The following is a 23313-nucleotide window of genomic DNA, read 5'->3' as shown; positions in this document are numbered from 1 at the left end:
GAATGTAAGAGGCTATTTAAGATGCTCTCTCCTGAATGACAAACTTAAAAAGGAAAAGTGCAACAGCATTATTCCAAGAAAAACAGGACCCATGTTTTCTAAAACAATTACTTTTTAGATTTTTTTATATCTGTGCTGAAACAGTGTAAAACCATAGACACAAAACTAAAAGATAATTGTATGAAATGCACATTTCCTGAAAACCTAATACTCTTCCTCCAGTAGGTCCTTGACCTATGATAACCTAATTATTATAGGTAGCATTTGCCCTGCAGATGAATAGAATCTGGAACTTTGTATGGAAGAGGACAAAACTTCAAGAATTAGGAAAAAAAAATAATTAAAAATGCACTGTTTAGTGTCAACCGCATGTTGCTTCTGATGTAATGTTTCTTGGTTTCAAGAATACCAGGTACTTCAGCTAGTGGAAGTAGTACAGATGTACATATAGATCACTTCTTTCCCTTCACTGCCATCCATGACTTACTATTTCAGAAGCAAAGCAAATTGACCAATCAAGACAAGAAGGTGACAGAGGGCAGATCAGAGATGGCGCTGAAGATGCAGTTAAAACTGATAAAGACAGCAGAGACCTGAAAGCTCCCTTTACCTCCAGGAACTGAAGGACAGCAAAACCACCTGGCACACGAAGGCATTTTATACTCCTTGCTTCTCCTCATGTAATGTTCACCAGTCCAAATGACTCTGGCAGTTTAAGATGTGAAGCAAAAAGTTGGGATATTATGCTACACTGCCAGAATGCTCCTGCTAGAAAGGGACAATCTTCCAGAATCAAGGTTATACACCCTATATTATTATAAATTATTCTCACTACAAATATAGCTTTGTTACAAAATACAATACGCCCCCAGGAAAAAAAAAATCAGTTCAATTGAATTAATCTAAATTTTTTAAATATAAAGTTTACAAAAGTACACTCTTTATCCATGATTTGGCTAACAAGGACATTTCACACATACATATGGGGACAGAATAACTAAAAATTTTAATTACCTTTTGTTGATTGTCAAGTAGTTGCTCTGGTCATTATCAGGCAAAAACATGGAAGTTATATATTCACAAAACTTCAAAGAAATAGAGTATGAAGCAAGCAATTTCAATTGGGCTTTCCTTTCTTTCTAGTTACCAACACATAAGGAACAGATAGTTTTATAGTGAGATATAGAACTTAAGTAAGCATCAGATGTCTCTGTAGGGGACCTGAGGAGGGGTACTTTTTTTCCCATGAGATAATGTCACTGGACTCAAGGTTTGTCTGCAGATGTTCACAACTACCTCAGTACTGTTACCCTAAGCATCTCATCACCTTTCTAAGAACTGTAGGTGTATTTAAACTGGGCATTTTTTCTTCCCAACTCTCCTGAGGCACAAACCTGCTATACACACAGCACATTTACCAGACACACAGGGAATCAGATCTTGACAAGGAACAACATACCCTCCCAGTTTTGTTCAAATAAGACTGGGAAAACAGGGTGCACTACAGTGTGTGCACAACAGTCATTAAAGGACACATTGTGAATATGGAGAACTCCAAACAAGTTTCTTTTTTGACCTACAAGAAGAAAATTGTCTGTCAATTTTAATAAACACCAAGTTATTCCTGAGACACACGGAGACCAAGGACCTAGCTTCAGCCTCCTTTTCAAGTTGTGCTGCTTTACATAGAATAATTAAAAAGCCACAGGGTCTGAAAAGGAAGAATGTCTCTATCCTACTCACTAGGGTACTCCTCCGGAGGAGGTTTGTTTTTTTTTTTCTATTGCAACAAGGGTTTTAGGTATCTAATGCAGCAATTGCTCAGTGTGCCCTTGCAAGTTCTTCCAGTGTTAGGCTGGAAGACTGGGCATTCTTCTGAGAAACAGCAGATATGGGCTTGCATCCTCTGGAAGAGGAAAGGACTTAGAAAGGGCTGTGCAATCCAACGTTGTAAAGGAGGAATATGACCTCCATCTCCAGCTGTTATCCACAAAAAAAAAAAAAAAACCACCACAAAAACAAACAACCAAAACAAAACCCCCAAAACAACAACAACAACAACAACAACAAAAAACCCACCAAAAAACCCCAACCAACCAACCAAACAAAAAACCCCCATAAAACCACCAGAAACAACAACAAAAAAGACAAAACCAAGTCTCTGCAAGTTTTGGAAGAACATGCATTTCTAACTTTCTTGCCTTTAGATAAGATTTAGGGTTTAGTGCTATAGTGAAAGCAGGCAGATTACAGCAGCCCAGAGCTGACCATACGGGTTTCTGAAATGAGAATTGACCTGAAATCGTTGATGTTGGCATTTTCTCCTGGCTACCTGAAACAGCTTTACGCTCAGCCTCCTGTTTGAAAATCCCATTATAAATTTCTTAATTCTTCCTCCAGTGACTGTGGGGAGTACAGGTACCACATGTACTTCAAACTAGAATTCCAGTGTAATCCTGGAGTGACTAAAAATTACACAGGTATTCAGTGTCATCCGCTCACGTCCTTCTATGATGCTGAACTTCAGTCAGGAGACAGATCACAACTTTTTTTCAGAATATTAATGAACACTGAAAAATTAACTTGTGGCAGCCCATTTGAAGTAAGTTGAAGAGTTTGGGTTGAAAGAGGCTTTCTTCCTTGTATTTAAAGGGACCAGAGTTAAGAATTAATACTTTGGCTATCAAGATAAGCAACCTCCTTAATCCCCAGGACAACTGTTAGATCAGTCTCCCAGCCATAAATAGTGGTTAATGCTTACTTTAGGAATTTGACAGTGTCTATGCATACTGAATCATGTCTAACACCACACAGCAAGGAATACAAAGACTATACTTACTGTAGCAAGCTCCTTCCTCTCTAATCTACAGCACAGGAAGGCTGGGTGTTATCAAAAAATATAATGGCTGGTATTGTGCTGGAGATGTAAGCTATCATGTAGGTGAGTTCAAAGACTTGGAACATGTGACTTTCATGGCACAGATAAGGAAGAGTCACCATCAAGAACCTGGTTACAGCTGTCACAATACTAGTCAACGGTTCAGCAAACAGGGGCCTTTCCTGCCAACTTTCAAGAAGGAACATTTCCAGTGAAGCCTGGAGAATACATGTAATAGCAGAGATTATCTCAACTGGCTTCTGCTGGATGCTTAGCATGCTCATATTCAGCACAGAGTGTGAGCAGATTCTTCGTCTCAACTGGCTTCTGCTGGATGCTTAGCATGCTCATATTCAGCACAGAGTGCGAGCAGATTCTTTGTCACAGCTTCAAGAAACGAAGTGAGGAAGCTAGTCCAATTTGCTCTGTTTCCTTGTACCAATTCACACATTTTTGGTTAGCCTGTGTACAGCTCTGCATTTTAAAAGAATAACCACTAAGTTTAAATCTCGTTGGGAAAAAAAAAAAACCAAACCAAAAACCAAAAACCATGTGTAAACTGTAGCTTCTTTATAGCAACAATGTATCTCTTTCATGCAACAGAGAAAGACGACTGAATCTAGCAAAATTATATCACTGTCAGTTTGCTCTACTGGAGAACAATATAAACTCTGTGGTTTAGAATTGCTCTCATCAAAAAATAAAAATTATTGTTTCCAGTGTGAAGCTCTTCTCCTGTTGAAATGATAATGAATTTCAATTATGATAATGAATTTCATGGATTTATGGATTTTAATTCTTTATGGGTGAACTAATTTTCCTGGATTTAAGCTAGAAAACTATGCTATTGTTGAATTTTATTAATGTTCTAAGGAATAAGACTGTACAACTAAATATATCTCTCTGTGGCTGGCAAAAACTATCAGTGCAATTAGGAAAAGTCGGAAAGTGCACTGCAGGGAAGAACAAGAAAAAAATACTCCTTTGATATGCTTTTTCAGTGAAGCATTTGAGTGGTGCCCATCTTCTCTGAAGTCTTTGCTGTGTCATGACAAATCAAAATAATAACTCCTTTACATGCTATAAGTCTTTTTCATCTACAGATTTCAAAGCAGCATTAACAAGGACCCATAAAGAGTCCGAGTTGTATCAGCCTTCCAGTATCCCAGCTTTGTGCTTTCAGACCTGCAGTCACACCCCCTTTCTTTTGTTAACGGCAACAACAGGCACTTTAATTACATACAGGTTGAAAAATCCTTAGATTCAATACTACACTGAAAACCAACCACTAGGTAAACACCAGCAAGGCTGAAACATCCAGACAAAAGAGGACTGTTTTTCAATGATGGTGCTTCTCCAGGCTAATTCCAGAAAGAACTGCTCCCCCCATATCCTTCTGTGGCACAAAGCTCAGCACTATTCCATCCTGCGGGAACAGGCCCTTCTGAACTTCCCGGTATTTCTTGCCGTAAGCTCAACTCCCAGGGCCTCACATTACAAACAGTTACTCCTCTGCTTATTTAATGAAACTATTCACAATCATCTCAGGGTTATCTGTTAAGCTCCTCTGTCTGCAATAAAAAAGAAAAGCAAAACAAACAAGAAAACCCCAAACATGCGTGCATACACACACACACACACACAAATCAAGGATAAGGACAGAAACCCTTTTTTTGTGACATTTCAGAGCTTTAACTTTAAACAGGTGTATTTTAAAAAATATTAAATATCAATCAACACTCCGTAAAGTTAATACAAACCTTTAAGGTGCTGGTTTAGTCAAGGCAGCAACCAGTTTGTTCTCATTTCTGTTCTACTACCTTTATTCACTAATCTGACTGAATCCTTATGATAGGCATGGTAAGCCATTCTATGGAAACATTTAAAATAAATAAATAACTCTTTTGGAGGTCTTAATTTTAGGTAACTCAAGTTAGGCATAGAAAACAGGACTCAGCTGAGCCAGTTTCAGACAACTACATTCTGGTCTGATCCAGTCATCTAGACTTCCTTCAGCTGAGTGAAACAGGCAGTTTAGGATGGGAGTCCTGGCAAGCAAACCTAAACATGCTCTTGTGTTGACCACAAGAGAATCCAGCCTCTTCCTCCACTACAAGAAAAAACAAAGCAGAATCACTAGTTCAGGCAAGATGAATCTCCCTGCTATTCCTTACACAAGATTTTTTTTTTTTTTTTTTTTCATTTACACACATTCCATTGAAATGTTCAAGAGTGCAGCATTTCTAAAAAGGCCTTAGAGCATTTCAGACTGGAAGCTACCCCCAAACGAAGCACTTAAACATGTGTCATCAATTTCTATTTGTAAAAAGTTTTGTCTTAGCTTTAGAGTGAATAGAAACTGGACCCTTCCTAATTTAGGAACAGAACAGAAATTTCTTATATTGAAGTTTAAGCTGTTCAGGTAGATGGGTTATTTCACCCATTTTTAACTGTGCTGCAGCTAGCTTGTTACTCACTTGTAGTTAGCTTGATCCAGCACTCCTTTACAATTGCAAGTGCTGAGAAGGAATTCACATCTCAAAGTTACTGCACATCCAATTAACATCATGGAAGATGCACACAAGACCCAAGCTAGTAAATCATGAAGCAACTTGCACCATCTAAAATTTGAAAATAAATGGTTATTACTTTAACGTTTCCTCACAGGTCATGTTCATTTCCAAGAACACTTCTCTTAAAACTTATTTTGAAGTTTGAATTTGTTCAACATTGAATGCAGTGAAGGTTTACTTGCCTGAATTTATTTCTTTAGATAGTCAGTTTGATGCTTTCTCATTTTTTTTCCCATACAGGTCTTGCAATCATTTATATGAAATTTATAGGGATGAACTAAGAATGTATACTTTTGATACTTCCATAATTCCTAAGCTTCCCTTAAATTGTGCAAATACCTGAAATCAAACTCCAGATAAGAATTTCTCTGCATAACTGACTCCTGAACTTTTTTTTTCTGTCTTTAGAGGATTTGAGGAGAGTTGAATTGTTTCCTGACACAAACTTCCTTTTTAAAACCTATGATGCTCTCCATATCTCAAAATTCCTTGTAACTTTTCATTAAGAGAAATTATTAGACAAATATGCTCTAACATACTAATCTTTTCTACCTTATTTAGAACAACAGCAACAGAATATAAAAATGAAAATAAAGTATTAAGTTCTATAACAAATGTGCTTAACTGCATGATGTATGTATTCTACACATGGACACATTTAAGGATTTAATAATGCAAGGCCTCACTTCTGCTTTTCAGGAATTGGAGTAAGAAATGGGACAGCCATGCTGCTGCTGGCTGCAAAGACAGACATGAAGTAATATAAACTGACAGAAGAGAAATATTTTTTCCCTCATTTGATCTTGTTAGTCTTTTTTCCAGTGCAAGAGTGCAGTGAAATATACTTAAATAATTTCGAAGAAGTCTCACAAGTACCAACATTCTCTGTCTTCCACATACAATGCAAGAAACAACATATACTACACAAAATTATCTATGGAGCAGAACATTTTCTTTCCATGACATTCACCTCAAACATCCTGTTTTCTGAAGTTATTAGTTTCACAGTCTAAAAACTTGCATTAAAAACGTTCTCAAGCCAGACAAGTGTTGACTTCCCCCCTCCTTAAAAAAAAAAAAAAAAAAGCCATTGAGAAAGTCTGGTGAACACTGAGTCCAGGACCTGTGCCTGAGAAAGGTCAAGTCTGTTCTAAATGCAGAGCCAGTGATGTTCCAACAAGAGTTCAAAAATCCACATCCTCTGCTCTCCCACTCCCAATATAAATACTGAATTATTTAGATAAGCTTTTTGGGACAAAGGTTAATGAGTCTTTAGGTCAAAACTCAATAGTAATCAGCATTACCAAATTAAACAGTTATTCTTTTTATTGTGTTCCCCATTTTTTCCCCTAGGAAAAAAATGAATGTTGTTAATCCAAAGTTAAAAAAAAAAAAACAAAACAAAACCAAAAAAAACCCAAACAAACCCAACAAACTTTTCAGAGAATGTTTTTCATAAGCACGAATACTATACATACACTGTACAGTACCCACATAAATATCCCCCGTTTTACCAGATACTATGTTTCTATTTGATTTTTCCAAATTACAATCAAGATGTTAGTTTGTTCTATACTTAGGAAAGGCGTAATCTTTCGTGTCTCAAAAAAGAGCTTGGAGATTAAAATGAAAAAGTAGTGTTTGTTATGTAAGTGAGGTACGTGATGAAAACATGCACTGGAAGTAAATGGAATATTTATGTCTATGCCTGAAATTAAGTAGAAAAACAATAGTTGTAAGATTTCAGGATTTAGGGCAGTAAGTCTATTAATGACCATCACAATTAACAGACACATCCTTCACTGAACTTCTGTAATTGCTCACATCTGCTGAGATAACTTGTTAAGAACTTGTTAAGTGCCTACATCACAAACATCGCTGTATTTTCGGTTGCATCTCACCATTCTAAAGCATTTAAATTACATACTATAGCAAATGGAAGGGCACCAGATTTATTAGAGGCCAGGGAGTCCTGGCAACTACACACTTCCCTGCTCTTACTCGGGTCACAGTGACAAGGAAATGTAGGTTGGCAGTTTGTTGTTGTTTGGTCCGTGTCGTGTCATCATCCGTGTGTCGTCCCCATCTGTCCATCCCCGTGTCCCCGTCCCCCGTCGTCGCCCCCCCCCCCCCTCCTTAAAAGCTTGCTATGGAACTACAAGGGCAAAAATCATATAATAAATCCTGTGAGATGTTACTATGTTAACTAGAACACTATGAATTTATAACACAGACTGTATTAGGGAAGCTATCTACTAGCACAGGACACTGGGTCATACTGGTGAGGAGTTCAACTGCCCATACTTCAAGACATTTTTTGAGATGAAAGTTTGAAACCTTCTGCCTAGGCTCCTCTAGAAGGCAGAAAAGGCAGCACTGCTCCTACAGGACTGGCCCCAAAATCTCCAGTTACAAAATCCTGACCTCAGTACTCCTAAATCTTTCCTGGACAATCCATTTGGGTTCATATTTTCCAGGTACTTGCTTTTTTCTTCTTTTTTTTTCTTTTAAAGTGCTTCCACAGTTTCAAATCATGATGACGAGAGGAAAAACAAACAAACAAACCAAAAACACCAAATGAAAATATTTTAACAGAGGCTGTAAACCTGCCATGCTATCAAAGAGGGATTTAAAGGTTGGCAGGAAACAGCATAGACCTCTACTTCAGAAACACAGTTTCATAGCACCTATGAAACTCTGTATAGATCTGAAAAAATTAGTTCTCTTCCTCCCAAAACCTTGCATCTCTTCAGCGTAGGACTTGTTCAGACCTCCAACAACTTATAGCAGTACACATGCTCAAGCCTCTCAGCTCCTCATTTGTAGCACAGGCTAATACCACACAGCCATAAACATACTTTAGCCAAAAAACTGAGCAGCATTTTTACTGCTGTTGGCTCTCTCTCATATAGTAGAAGAAAGAAATAACAAGCATCCAGACTGCTTCCACTATATTCTCAGTATTTGTGCTACTGGTGCTTTGGTATCATAAAGGAACAAGAGGAATGTTAGGAGATGAGAGGAATGGGAGCAAAAGAAAAGCAGTGCAAAGGTTAAGTGAAGACACAAGGTAGCACACCCTCTGGTTTCAGGACCCATGTGACTGGAGGCCAAGAGACTATATGAGAAAAACACTATGCTTGTACTGCTCCTCCACTGGTCTCTTGAGCATCACCTCCTGGCCTCTAAGCTAGTTGTTCAATCTGACCCTGCACAGCTGTTTTCATGATTATATATTTCAGATGGCTTTACAATTCATAGAAGATACCTTTATACCTAGCCCTGTAGAAGAGACTTCTCTATTCTTCTTCCTCTTGTCACTGCTCTATTAACAGATGCTTTCACTTTCAAACTAACCAAGATGTTCAGAAAGGCATTAACATCTTTATATCATTTCATAAACTACACCAGACATTGTGACTGTGCATCAGACTCACTATATTTGCTGCTTCTATCCAAGGCAGAACTTCTGCTCTTTTCTTTGTATGCCAGGAAAACACGCACAAATGCTGGTCATGAGATATATGTTAAAAAAGTGCTGTGTTTTACAAAAAAAAGTATTTTGTAAAAAGCTAAAGAGACTAATTCTGATTTCACATCAACCACTGTAAGTTAGGAGAAACTCTAGCCATGTTACTTCAGTGCCAAAAGTAGCACAGAACCAGCATCTGACCCTATATATCTCCGATTTTTCTAGACAGAAAAGTTCAGGAAGTATCAAACTGCTGGAAATGCACAACAGGTTTCGTTATGTATTTTAATAGCAAGCTTTGAGATTAGAAGCATTGAAGTATCAAACATTAAAACGCCTGCTTTGCCTCCTTTGCATCTTCTGATCAACTCTCATCCATGAATTGTAAAGTCTCATGGAGGCATTGTAATTAGCATGCTTCCTTCCTTTCTGGAACCATGCTGATATTTTAAAGGGAAATGCAAGACAGTCTTCCACTTACAATCGAATGTAAATTGTATGATTTATTAATTATTTCTGTAGCACTTGATATTTATTTTAATTAATCTTTAAGTCAGATATGAACACTGGGGAGTAACAGCAGGACATCAGAAGCAGCAAAAGTTTTTTTCTTGCTTGAGAGCCTTTTTAATGAAAAAGTAAGTAATGCACTATTTTTAAATTATGATAAGTAAAGTTTGGTGAAATGAAACCATCTACAATGGATGTTTCCAGACAAAAAGGGAAGCTTCTGAATGTGATGCCTGTATGAGCAGGCCAAGAAATAAAAGCCATAAGCCCCACTTCATCGGAGCTTTCCCTGCAGAGCTGTGCAGGGCATGCCGGGATCAGCAGTATTCTGATGGGACAGGATTAGGAAATTCGATTAGACTCTTGCGTCTTCAGGCTGTGTTTGGAGGTAAAAATACCTTTACACAGCCCCTGGCACAGTTCCATGGGTATGTGTCCTGACACAGGCAAAGCACCCTTTTACCCTTGCCTTCTCTACAACCAAGGGATAAACCATACACATATGCCAGAGACTTTGTTTTTGTAGCTAATCTTGAATTGACAGAGCTCAGGCTGGTATGCAGAGCTGACTCAAACACCTCCCTGGCACAACAGAATTCATGCTGAAGATCAACCAGTAATCCTTCCTGTGCCCTGGAGCTGACTGGCATGACAAGCAGATGATGGCAGTCTAGGCAAAGCGACCTACAGCCTCCTCTCTCCACCTCACATCACACACTGCTGCAAGAAGCCACAGCACCAAGATCATCTTTGTCTAGCCCAGAAACTTGTAGCTGAACTGCACACTAACTTTTTCCATTACACTAATAACTTGAAGTGGCAATAGGACTGCGCTTTTTTTTTTTTTTTTTTTTTCCTTTAAAGTGGGAATCATTTTTCCTGGTCAAGCTGCTTCAGCAACTTGACATTCTGCTGAACCTTTTATTACAACTGCAAAATGAGAATTGCTTTGGCCCTTGAAAACACTGAGTACAAGATTTTAAAGTTTCAACTCCATTTTCACATAGCCATATGGATTATTCCTTACTAAGATGTTACAGGGTTTACATGAACTCAATCCAGTATTAACTATTTTCTGCATTTGGCCTCTACAGATACCAGGAGTATATCAACATAAAGGTCACATTTCTGGGAAAGCAAAGACTCTCTTTTCTTAAAGAAATCTGAATCAGATTATAATAGCAGACAGACTTGCCTAAAAATAGTGTAGTTTTCAGTGTTTTGGTTTAAGATAACAACAAATCTGCTTAAATATTTTGGCTGTCCACGAGCTTAAATAAATCCTTAGTATTGCATTTCATTTCCCTCCATCCATCAAATTGCAGCTTGAATAGGAGGAAGAAGAAAAGAGGAAAAACAATTTTGACATTACTTTTGTGCCAGAATCATTCAGGAGCATGCTTGGCCCATAACATGGATAGGATCAGCTCTGCATTTGCTTAGGACACAAGCTTGCAGGAAGGGTGCAACATGCTCAGTGCATCAGTTCCCTACCCTCCATCCCCCTTTCCTTCCCCTTGCCCACAGGCTGTTATGGCCAGATCTGGAAGCAAGACAGGTATATAGTCTTTATCCAGCTTTACTTTGAGTTGCACAGAGGGCAACTACTCTCTGGAAGACATTTCTTCTACTGTATACTGCCATCAAAATGTAAAATCCACCTTAACATAACCAAAAAAAAAAAAAAAAAAAAGCCACAATTTGTACCCCCTGCAGTCTCAGACTGTCCATTCACTTAAGGAAAAAAAAGCTCACATTCCAGCTATTTTAACTGACTCAAAATAAACTCAGTTAACAAGGTAATTGTAAATTTGTGCATGTAAAGTAAACCCTACATTCCTTCCTAATGTTCAGAACATATCTGAAAGAAGAAAAGTATCTCATGGTATTTGCCCTACCAGCTAAAACAGAAGAAACCCACCTTTTCCCTGAACGGAGACAAGCTCAGATGGCCAACCTTCCAAACATCTTTCCAGAAGTGACAGATGTCAACATGACACAGAGATCTGCAAGTCTCCTCACAGTTAAGCCCTGTATCCCTCTACATACTCTCTACCAGCCCCATCCTTATTGTTACCCCTTGGTTAAGGGGTAGCAGTTCCTCCAGGCCTTTCACACTTGTGTTGCACTGGGGAAAGGCTCAACAGCATGGAAGCTAGGTGTAGTCAAGCTATATTATAACTCACAGGTGGGAACTCCATGGCATGCAGGGATTAGGTAGCTAGTAGAGAGTTCCTTGTTTCCTGACCCTCATCTTAATAGTAGTGTTTCCAAGGCAGGAACCACTTCTCAACATTTTACACAGCTTCACATACTAGGTATTTCCTCGACTCACACAGCTCCATCCCTCCAAAAGCCCCTCTCCTCCAAAAGAACACATAACCTAAGACTAACATGGAGGTTTTCCCATCTTTTCTACACTACATTAAAGTATTTAAGGTAATTAGAGACACACGATTAAACTCACAGAGGTTGCTCTATAAATCCCACCCCTTCTTTTTCTAATCAGTGTATGGAAAAATGCAGCGGAGAAAGAAGCTACTTTCCACAGGCAGGCAGTAGAAATACCACTTTCAAGGTCACAGTCCAGATAAGAAGTTGCAAAGCACAAACAATATAACTTTCCTTTTCATAATTGTTTTCTGAATCTGTCTGGTCACTCGAGTTCATGTCATCGTTTCCCTTTTTTATATGCCTTACTGCTTTGCACATTTCAGTGAATCTTCACACAGAGTATCAAATACAGACAATATAATGGGAATTAAAGCTCTTTAAAAAACCTATGCCCCGAATTCAATTAGCAGTATCAAGAAGCCTGTAGTTAGCAGCAAGTCCAAAACACATAATGGAATTACTTAAGAGTTTAGTGATTAATAAAGTACTATCCAAAAATCTTCTTTTTTGCTTTCTTCTCTTCTGAGTATATAACTTAACTTTTGAAGTCTAGCTTATTTCAGTATATAAAGCAGCATTTAGATTGGTTCAGAAGAGACTAATCAATGGGATGCCCATTACCTCTACCTGCCTAATCACATTGCAGCTCTGCTTGCACTGAAATTATACTCAGCTGCAACAGCAGACATTAGCAAATGTTGTGAAAAGCAGCTGCCCATGGGAGTGATCAGCCTTTGATTTAGGTGGGTCCCATCAATACCACACAGCATTTGGCCCGGGTCTCCTACAAACCTTGCCTTGAAATAATGAGAGCGCAGTCACAGCTTTCCACTGCCCTATACCAAGAACAAGCACTTCATGCTCTAATGAGCTGGGGATATTTGAGGATACTGGGTCTCCAGAGATAGTATTAGAGGATTTTGTAAAACAGAGGAAGGCAGACCTATAACAGCTTTATCCATACTTCTGGCAGAGACTGCAATTGTAGTGTCTCCAGAACCGTACCTTTGGTTAGTCTTTGAAAGATGTACTTGACTCCAAAGTAAGTCCAAGAGCATGGTGACAAACAAATATGAACAGTCAAGGAATTTTGTTTCAGTGTCTACAGTTTAAACTACACAAAGTTAATCTTTATTAACAGAATTTTTAATATTTGTATCTTCTGCCAATTCCATCTCAGAACACCAGAAACATGGTAGTGGGGATAAAGTTCAGTATTCTGCCACTATACAGAATAGTTCCTTCTAAGCCTGGAGTCATGACTCACAAACTTAAAAGTAATCCGTTTCAGACATAAAACTTCAGAGCAGTGGAGTCTCTCACCAAACTGGAGTCAATCTCAGGAGAAATGCTGGGCTACAGTGTAGAGCACAGCTCAAGAGAAGCAAGTTTTAAATAACTGCACCAGGATTCAGCTCAAACCAACCAAACCACATCTACTACAGCCCTGATCTGAGCTATAAGGAAGCCCAGCTCATAAAAAGCCAGGCATATTATCTACTGTACATGCAAATCGCCACTACTTAGTTTAGAGAAGTCGACTTTTCCATGTCCTTTGTAGTGCTCTGGCTTCAGCAAAACTGTTTCAGAGTTCTTTACAGCTTATGCGATGTTAAGAGGTGGGTTATATAGGTACTATACTGTCAGAGAATGCCTTTAATATGTCTAGGAACTTTCCAGGAGTGTCAGCTGCAATATATATACTTGATTGGTATACAGGAAAGTCAGTCTCTTTCTGATAACAATCTCAACTTTGATGCACTGAAGGAAAATTGAGCTCTTTGGCTGGAAAGAATTCATAAAGCTCTACAGTATTAGCACTTTTGAAGGGGTGAAAAGCTTTGATGTAATTATTACCAGTAGGTGGTATGCATTAACCACTATTTTCAAACCAGCAGGTTATTCAGTAGCTTTAGAAACAATAAAACCCTCAAGATTTCAGAAAAAAAAAAAAGTTTTAAAAAAATAATTAACAAATCTTATGCATTCATGATAAATTGCAATTATAAGCAGGCATTCATGCTAGGAATAATTAGCAACATACCTCAACATTATTGAATGTCAATGAAGTCAATACTCTTCACGAAAGAACAATACAGAGGAGGTGGCCAAGTTGCATCTAAAAGGAGGTACAAGCAATTTTGTTAATTGCAAAAAAAATGCCAGCTATAAATAGGGTGGGCTCATAGTCTGTAGCATTTCTTCAAAACCAGGAACCACACAGACTGAAGTGCAACTTTTCTCTAAAGATTTTAAAAGATAGGGTACTTGCTGCCCATTTTTTAAAATACGTCTCAATCACAAGACAGTGTTATTCTAAATTACATCTTTAGTGAATATTTTGAGTTCTGTTATCCACAAGAATCTCCTGAGACTGTAAAGCATACATCTAAGAGAAATATTAACTAAGCATAAAGTGCACATCTAAGAAGTAGTAACATGAATACAAAACGTAGATCTCAGTGCTATGTGGGCAGATAAGGTAGCCTGCTCAGTTCCTGTCCAGTATAGCAAGAAACAAAAAAAACCCCAAAACTCAAAAAAACCCAACAAACCCAAACAAGACCAACAACAAATACTGGTACCTTGGACTGTTGTTCCCCTACTTGTTGCAACACCAAACTCAAATATCTTATGTATGCTCTAGTAAATACAATAATTTCTTAGCAATGTTGTCCATGATGGTGTCTCATGAGTGGTTTGGGTTGGGGTTTTGTTTCCCAGTAACAACATATGCTGATTTTATTTAATGCAAATGGCAGAAGACATCCTTTAAACAAGACTTTAAGAAGTTAAAGCAAAGAAAAATCCATACAAATATGTAAACCCCTGAGTCTGTAACAACTTAAATGCCTTTAAAATCTGACTCTAAATTAATTCTCAGGATGACTGAGAGCCTGAGGAGGAGCCAGAGATTTTAATTCAGACCTCTGAATATCTAAGCTGGTGCATCTATAACTTGGCTCATATATCTAAATTAAATGATAAAAACTAGAAGAATTCCTAGCAATAAGCAAATTCCTGTGTGAAGACAGGAATATTTTTAATGAAGTAGAAAAGGCAAAAAGTTCAGCACATTTTTTTTATATTCTTGGAGAGAAGCAGGTTGACAGGCTCGTATCACAACAGGATGATTAAGTCCTTGCCAGCCCATTAGTAACTAAGGAATATGTTAAAAAACATCTCCAAGAAATAAACACTCCTAAAATTAGTATACTTAGATAACTCACAGTGAATATTTGAAATATATTTGCAGATGATTTCTTTGGCCTACCTGCATCTAAATTTAATACAATTTATGCCCTGAATATATTTTACATGACTGGAAGAAACCTAAAAGTCTACCTATATTCCAAAAGGGTAGCCTAGATGCAAGCATAACACCTGCACTAAAAAATCCACCTGACTTGGCTGAATTTCAATCCTGAACAAAGTAATAGGAGGTCAATAAACAGAGGCTTAAATAATTGGCAGTAGCTATATTCCTGTCAAAAGAACACCATGTTGACCTGGCAGGGGATGGGGGTGGGGGATGGGGGGGTGTAGCTCTGGTTTCTTTGTGGTATATATAACTAGATTTATAGAATTTATGCAACTAGATTTATACAATTAGATGGAAAGCTGGACATAAGTTGGCGATGTACACTCACAGCCCAGAAAGCCGGCCGTATCCTGACTTCATCAAAATAAGTGTGGCCAGCAGATCAAAGGAGGTGATTCTACCCCTTTACTCCACTCTGGTGAGACCCCACCTGGAATACTGCATCCAGCTCTGGAGTCCTCAATACAAGAAAGACATGGACCTGTTGAAGCAGGTCCAGAGGAGGGTCACAAAAATGATCAGAGGGATGGAACACCTCTCCTATGAGGAAAGGATGAGAGCTGAAAATGTTCAGCCTGGAGAAGAGAAGGGTCTGGGGAGACCTTACTGCAGCCTTTCAATACTTCAAGGGTCTTATAAGAAAGATGGGGACAAACCTTTTCACAGGGCCTGTTACAATAGGACAAGGAATAATGGTTTTAAACTAAAAGAAGGTAGATTTAGACTAGATTTAAGGAATAAATGTTTTTTATTATAAGGGTGGTGAAACCCTGGAAAAATTTGCCCAGAGAGGTGGTAGATGCCCCATCCTGGGAAACATTCAAGGTCAGGTTGGTCGGGGCTTTGAGCAGTCTGATCCAGTTGGAGATGTCCCTGCTCATTGCGAGGGGGTTGGACCTTTAAAGGCCCCTTCCAACCTAAACTGTTCTACAATTTAAACTGAATATCCTTTACTTCCATGTCACATTGTAATTAGTACCCCGTGCTATTCTGATCAGTACTCTTTAAAAAGAATAATATTCTTAATTAAAAATGAAATATTTTTAAAAGATATTTTAAGATATTTCTGAAGACTTTTAAAAAGAACTTTGAAGAAATATAAAATTGTGCTCAGAAGAACCATGAACTGAAAAAAACATGTAGCAGAAGACTTAGGAGCTTGAAATCTTTTTAGGCTATCCACAAAATGATCATCATCATGCTACAACACACTGCATAAATACTTTCACAGACAGAAGTTGCTATGTACTAAGCTGATTTTTAACAAAGGCTTTGTTTACATTAACAGGCAGCACAGGCCCCACTTGAAAAGGATCTGCAGGGTGCCAAGGGCCTGATGCCCACCCATCTGGGCTTGTGGAGAGGAGGATGTAAAGGAGACATTTTAGACCAGCCATAGCCATGGCCCCAAATGCATCTCTGCAACAGGAGTGCAGTAGCTATGCTCCTGCTCCCAGAATACATCTGCTGGTGGAGGCCTATTCCAAAGGAATCTGCCACCTGGCTGCAGGACCTTCTCCTGTGCAAATGGCAGCACAGGGAGTTGGTGGGGGATGGGCATGGAGGTGGGGAGGAGGTGCGGGCAGACATAAAAAAGGATCAGGAAATCTGCTTCGAAACGCACTCCCAATCTGAACTGACACATGAATGTAGATGCACCCAAAACCCTGGTAAAAATCGACTGTTGGAAACTGAATTCAGTCAGTTTCAGGCTGAAGTGAATGCATAATTATTATATTTAAACTGTAAAGGAGATTTATTTACTTGAACCAGCTAACCATATGAGAAGTCAAGATCTCCATTTCTGGTTATCTGAAACCAAGGCAGAAAGCCTTTCTGGAAGATATGAATAGCTTTGTTTGACTAAAGCTCAGGTTAACAGAAGTCATGAGACCTAGTGGGGCAGGTAAACAGTGTCAAACTGAGGGGCCTATAGCATGATTTATAAACTATATATGGGTTAGGCTACACAAACCAAAGGACGCTTTCTGGTTTTACACACCCTGAAGTTATGAAAACTCTCATAGAACTGATATTAAACAACTGTAAATCCAATTGATTTTAACAGAAATGGAGGCCACACACCACCACAGAGAACAAGATTAACAATATCAATTGAATTTGGGCGAGTTGTGCTTTATACAGTTTTATAGTAAGAAAATGAAACCTTTCCTACTAATTTATAAAGTGTGTTATAGAAAACATGAACTGTGCAAGCCATTGTAAAAACAAAATATTTCTGAAACTGAAAATATTATAAATTAAACTAATAAATTTGGACATATTTTTAATCACTAAAAATTGGAAAGTTTAAATAATGTCCATTAATGCATTCCTTAAAAAAAAAAAAAAAAAAAGAGAGAGAAAATAAACCCACCAAAACCAGGGGAAATTTAATTGTCAGTATTCCTGCAGCTACTTGATATATCAAGATTACTTACTGAAAATGCTACATCAACAGGAACTCAAAATAGCCATAATATATGACATCAAAATATTTATATTGATTCATATTTTATTAAATGTATTGGCAGGAATTACTGAAAAAGATCAGACACAAAGAGGAAACACATGGAGAGGGCACAGAACCCTCAAGACAGCAAAACTCAGCTTTTACCTGCTTATTTAGACAACTGTATAAAACAGTGACAGTTTTGTAGAGGTAATCTTTCACAACAGCAGCCCAGCAGAATTACACATTCTTGATGTTTTAGGGAAATCAGGCGACATGCAAGCAGGCCTAAATCCTAAGTGTTTGACTTTTTGAACTAATTTTACGATTTCCAATAACACAGTACAAACCTGCTCACCTGGCTTGCCCCTCACATATCTTCAGTTATTTGCATACACAGTTTCTGAAATTCTAGTATATGAATGGTATTCATGTGACTTTGGAAGATAGCTAAGACTTAAATCAGGTGTAAACTGAAAATTGGGTAAACTCATTTGTTTAGTATAGGAAGAGCACGTTAATGTTACAATGCAAAAATCAGAAATAGATGAACACCATTTATCTGCATTTCTGTGAAACATCAGCAACACCACAATCACAAATCCAAACTGTAGATATGTATTATGAGAGAGAGGACATTCATGGAAAGCAAAACAGCACTGACTTCTTAGGTTTAATTCTCTCCCTTGAAGAAAACTGGAGGATGTTTGTCTTCACTCCCAAACTATGGTGATACTTCAGCTTTACTGATGTGGTGTCCCTGCTCATAAACAAATTATATCCAGCAGGAAGCTCATAAGATCATATTGTCCTCATTGTACAACTTCACGGCAAATATATTTGGATTAATGACACATACAAGGGGATGAGTCATTACAAACTGCTAAAACAAGGCCTTTTGCACAACTTAGAGCATAAAATTTTCTGATTGTCTGAAACAGCTTCTTATGGCTTGACTACTTCTATAGCATCATACAGAACAAACATAAATTTTATACAACACACCCCAAGGTTAATGTCTTCACTTATATACAACTATACCTTATCTTTCTTTGAAGAAGTGGAAAAGCCCAAGTCAGTGAGCTCAAGCACAAAACCATTCTGCTATCTGTTCACAAAAACATAACTGCCTTACTGTTATCTGAAAGTTTTGGGGGTTCTTTTGCCAAAAATAGTAAGTAACTCTTGGATGTTCTACTACTGCAAGAGCATAAAAGCAGAGCTAAGGTTAATCTGTCATTAACTTGAGTACTTCCATACACACTGTAGTGGTTTTGTTTGTTTTCCCAAACGGGAAGAGGATTTTTTTGTTTCTGCTGGATTGTCTCTTAGTCGTTTTTTTAAAAAGATGTGGATATTTCCATAAAAGAAACTTAATTGCTTGTGCTACAAACCTGAGCTATGCACACACAACAAAACAGTAATGTCAAATACAGTGGATTTATGCATTCAACTCATTGTTCTGTATGCATACACAGTCCAGTTTTAATTACATATTTGCACACAGGCTTTTTTACATAACTGGAAACAGATCACAGTTCCTGAAGAGCAACTCAACACAAAGGGAAAGATGGATCCTGTGTTCCACAAAGCATTACCCAACACAATACGTTTGGTATAAAGTATAGTAGTAATTAACAGGTCTTAAAAACGTGCCTCTGTCTTATGCAATTCATCATAAACAAGCATGCACACACACATTCAGGCACTGGAATTACTACTATTCTTTGTGATAACCACAAATAAAGAACCAGAGGAACTTCTAGAACAGCCCAGGAGCACAGCAAGACACAGGAGTGGAAGCTCCTTCACTTTTTTAACTCTGAAACAATAGTCCTGGTTTAACCCTTTATTAGAAAGATGCTGTTCCATTCTGTACTGTCTTAATCACTGTGAAGCTTTAAACAAATCTGTTTACCCTTGGTGCAGTTGTGATGGAAAGGAAGAGCTTTGGTCTTAACTTTAGCACTGAGCATATATTTTAACTACAGTATATTAATCGAACAAGCAATTTAAGATCAGATGATGTATGTATTGGCTGAGGAGCCATATCAAGATTCTGAGGTCAGGGTCAATTTAAGGCACAGATATGACAGACCAGCATCTGCTGAAGCCCCTCCTGTGATTATATAATGTTAAGAGCTTTTAAATAATACACTGAATTAGTTCTCCAATCCATATTCTAGCACAACTAGGTGAACCCTTGAGAGTAAACAAGGAATTGCAAGACCTGGGAAGAGTCGCCTCTTTCAGATGTGGTTTCTGAAGTCTTAAAAGTAATGATTGCAAGACCATTTTATCATAAAATTTAAGAACTTCTGGAAAATATATTTTACAATGGAGATAGTTTGGACTCTGTAGTCCCAGACTAAAACAATGTGAAAACATTAAATCATTGTCATGGCGGAAGTTAAGGATTACAGTTTAGGTGCAACAAGAATATAAACATAAAAATGGCCCACCCTTCCTCAGTATCTGCATCTCTGCAAGTCATATCTGTTTACTCTCCTAACAAATAAATTTTTACTGTGACAGCTTTCCCCCTCCAGAGCTAGGACAGGCATGGAAAGGCAGGCTGGATTCAGCCATGCATCAGTGACATGTCAACCAAGTTCTAAATGCAGAATCTTCTGCAGACTGAAGCAGAAGTAACAGTTTTGATTTTTCAGACTGTGGCTGACTTTGCAGTTCTGGAAGTCAATAAAAAATGTTTGACTTGTAAACTGAGCAGATTTGGTCTAGAAGTCACTGAGAAAAAATAAATGTAGTGCTCCCAGCATGTCAGCTTGACAGGGTCACTTTGCTTTTCTGACCACAATTCTACTTTAAAACTAACCTTTCAGCAGCTGCTCAGTTTCAGTCATCAATCCTACAACTGTTGAAAAGCAATAGCAAAAACATCCATTGACTTCAACAGGAACAGGATGAGGCTCTTGATAGCACTTATCTTATAAATGATAGTCTTATGACACACAAAATGATCATAAAAAAATCTCAGTATTACTGATCTAGACAGGCAGAAAATATCCCTGTTGACCCAACTCAGATCACTAGAGAGCTACATCCATTTGTTTTCTGTTCAACAAACAGAAGGGATTATGATTTCTTTTTTTTTATAAAACAAGCCAAGGATATGATAGAAAACAAAACCTACTCTATCTCAGGTGAAATCTGAACATCAGTTTTGCAAGAATGTAGAAAATCTCTGGCTCTTAATCACATCTAGCAGGCAAGCACAGCCCCTACATAAAGGCTGCATTTTATAAGCTGGAATGGGTCTACACTGACCTGCAGATTCTGGGCAATCAGAATCCAAGGCTGTGGGAGAAGCAATGCAGAAGACATTGCTGAGGCCAATCTGGAACACAGTCACATACCCAGTACAGCCATGCCTAAGCCTGTTCAGCGCAAGAGCAGCAAGGCCCCTTTTGATGTCATTCCTGTGAAGTACTTGCAAAATGCTACTCCTGTCTGCCCTCCAAAAGGTGAGGATTGGTTTTATGACTCTTGACACATCATGGTCCTGATATGTGGGCAGGGAGCTCGACTGTTTCCATGTGAACAAAAATGTGATTTATCATTATTTCCTTTAAGAAAGAATTAAGATGTAAAATTGGGAAGATCAGTTATTTAGGTGACTTTGTGAAAATAAACGTACAGAAGTAAGTCTACGGAAAAGTCAGCAGCTGTACTTTTTCTACCTAACAGGTAATGTTCCTTCAACCATTTCTAAACCTAAGTAATTTCCTAGATGCTCCATGGTCCTTTCAGATGAAATTCTGCTTCTGCTAGTTGTGATCCACAATAACCAATAACTTGCAAGGGAGAGGACTTGGTTTTCCTCCTGACTTGATTGATAATGTCTGGCAACACCATTCTGATTTATCAGGATGCTCAAAGAAAAAATGAACATTCAGTTACAAATGTGTCAGTATGCGCCATCTGTGCTCTGGGGCTGCTCCTCACCACCCTGTAAGCTAGCTCACAGTCACAACACTTTGCAGTCTTCGCTTACCAGACTCAAGACTATTCCCCTTTAATGCCCCGTTACATTGAAAGAACCTGAGCCCTTTAAATGGAGCAGCAACACTGTAAATCATCAAGTTGCAGGACCACTAAAACTCCTATTTAATTGGCCTCTGGACAACCACTGATTGAGTCTCAGACACCAACAGGCCACAAAAGGGAAACAGAACAAAAAGACTAGCAAAGACATAATCAATTCTTAGCAAGTTTCAAATTCAAAATTCATTATCTTCACTGCAACATTTTACTACAAAGAGTTGTCCCCAGCATAGCACATTAAAATGGATGTCTTTTCAGCTGTTTTGGTTTGTCTGCTCTTGCAAATCCATTCAGTTACAGTCTGGTTCCTGCCTTTTAGTACATCTTTTTCAGATTGTCTAGCTCTATCAGAAACCAGGAGATTCTTCCTAATCCACACACTGAGCTGTCATGACTATATTTATGGTCCTGAACAGTTAGAGTTTTCTATGCACTAATTAAAGCTTCATATAGAACCTGAGCTAATTAAAAAACCTAACAAATTAAGTATGAAACAAACTGGCTATAACTGGGTATTTACATGATGCAGATACCTGCTGATGAATGTGTTTCTACTTTTCACTCCTGCTTCTTTCAGCAGCAGAGTCAACAGCTGTGGGCACATGAAGCTTCTAAAACAATTCAAGATTCAGATGTGAAATCCTGAGGTATTTTTTCCTCACAGTCATAAGCCCCATTAGTGTCTCCACAATATGCTCTGTACTCTTATATACCTGGGGCTTGTTTCTATTTCTGAATTCCACAATCTTACAGCTAAGCTACCTTTGATTTTTATTTTTTTTTACTACCATTATCCTCAATATATGCATGAAAATAAAATAATTTATAAATTTCTCATGAGAGTCTATGTGCAAGAACTTCTCACAGTCAAATAAAGTCCAAAGAATGGCTCAATGGCTCAGTGATAAATATACACATTGCCCTCAAGGAGGAAAAAAAAACCAAAACAAAAACCAAAAAAAACCCAAACCAAACAAAAGCCTCACCACCCAAACCAAAAGCTTTCTGTGAACATGCTGTGTTTCCTTTCCACTTTTCATTTTAAAGCCAGAAAGATGCAAGATCTCCTATGCTGTACAGAAAAAAAAAAAAAAAAAGGCATTTTTCAGTACATTACAGCTCAGTAAGTTTTAATGAAAATAGGTCCTTTCCAGATCTTACCAGCAAGACACATTTTTAATGTGGCACTATCAAGTTAATTTTGAGTCAGAACAGCTCTTACCAGATTTCAGATCAAGAAAAATATTCCATGGCTTTTGTTTTAATTCCAATGGCAACGCTTCTAAATTAGTAACTCTAGCCCTGAAGTGCTTGCATTCTTTACTGCACCAAGCAAGACAAAACCCCTAGTGAGAACTTGAAAGTAATGCTGGCCACACTAAACTGTAATAATTTCCATTGCCCAAACAGAGAAAAATTCAAAAGGTAGGTAAACAATGTAATTATTATTTGGAGCACAAAAATCACTTCAGAATCTGTTTTTATGTATATAGAAAACATAACTAAAATAACTACTTGTTACCATTTTTATCTGCAGTAGAACTCTATGTCTGAACCTTTATCTTTAAGCATCTTATTGTAATGAAACTAAATTTAGTAAAACATTAAGTAGTATTAAATGAAAGTATGATGCATTTAACTAGAAAA

Source organism: Falco peregrinus, chromosome 6 (assembly GCF_023634155.1).
Source record: "Falco peregrinus isolate bFalPer1 chromosome 6, bFalPer1.pri, whole genome shotgun sequence".
In the NCBI taxonomy this organism is placed as follows: Eukaryota; Metazoa; Chordata; class Aves; order Falconiformes; family Falconidae; genus Falco; species Falco peregrinus.
The sequence above is the reverse complement of the archived record's forward strand: the minus strand, read 5'-3'. Positions refer to the sequence as shown.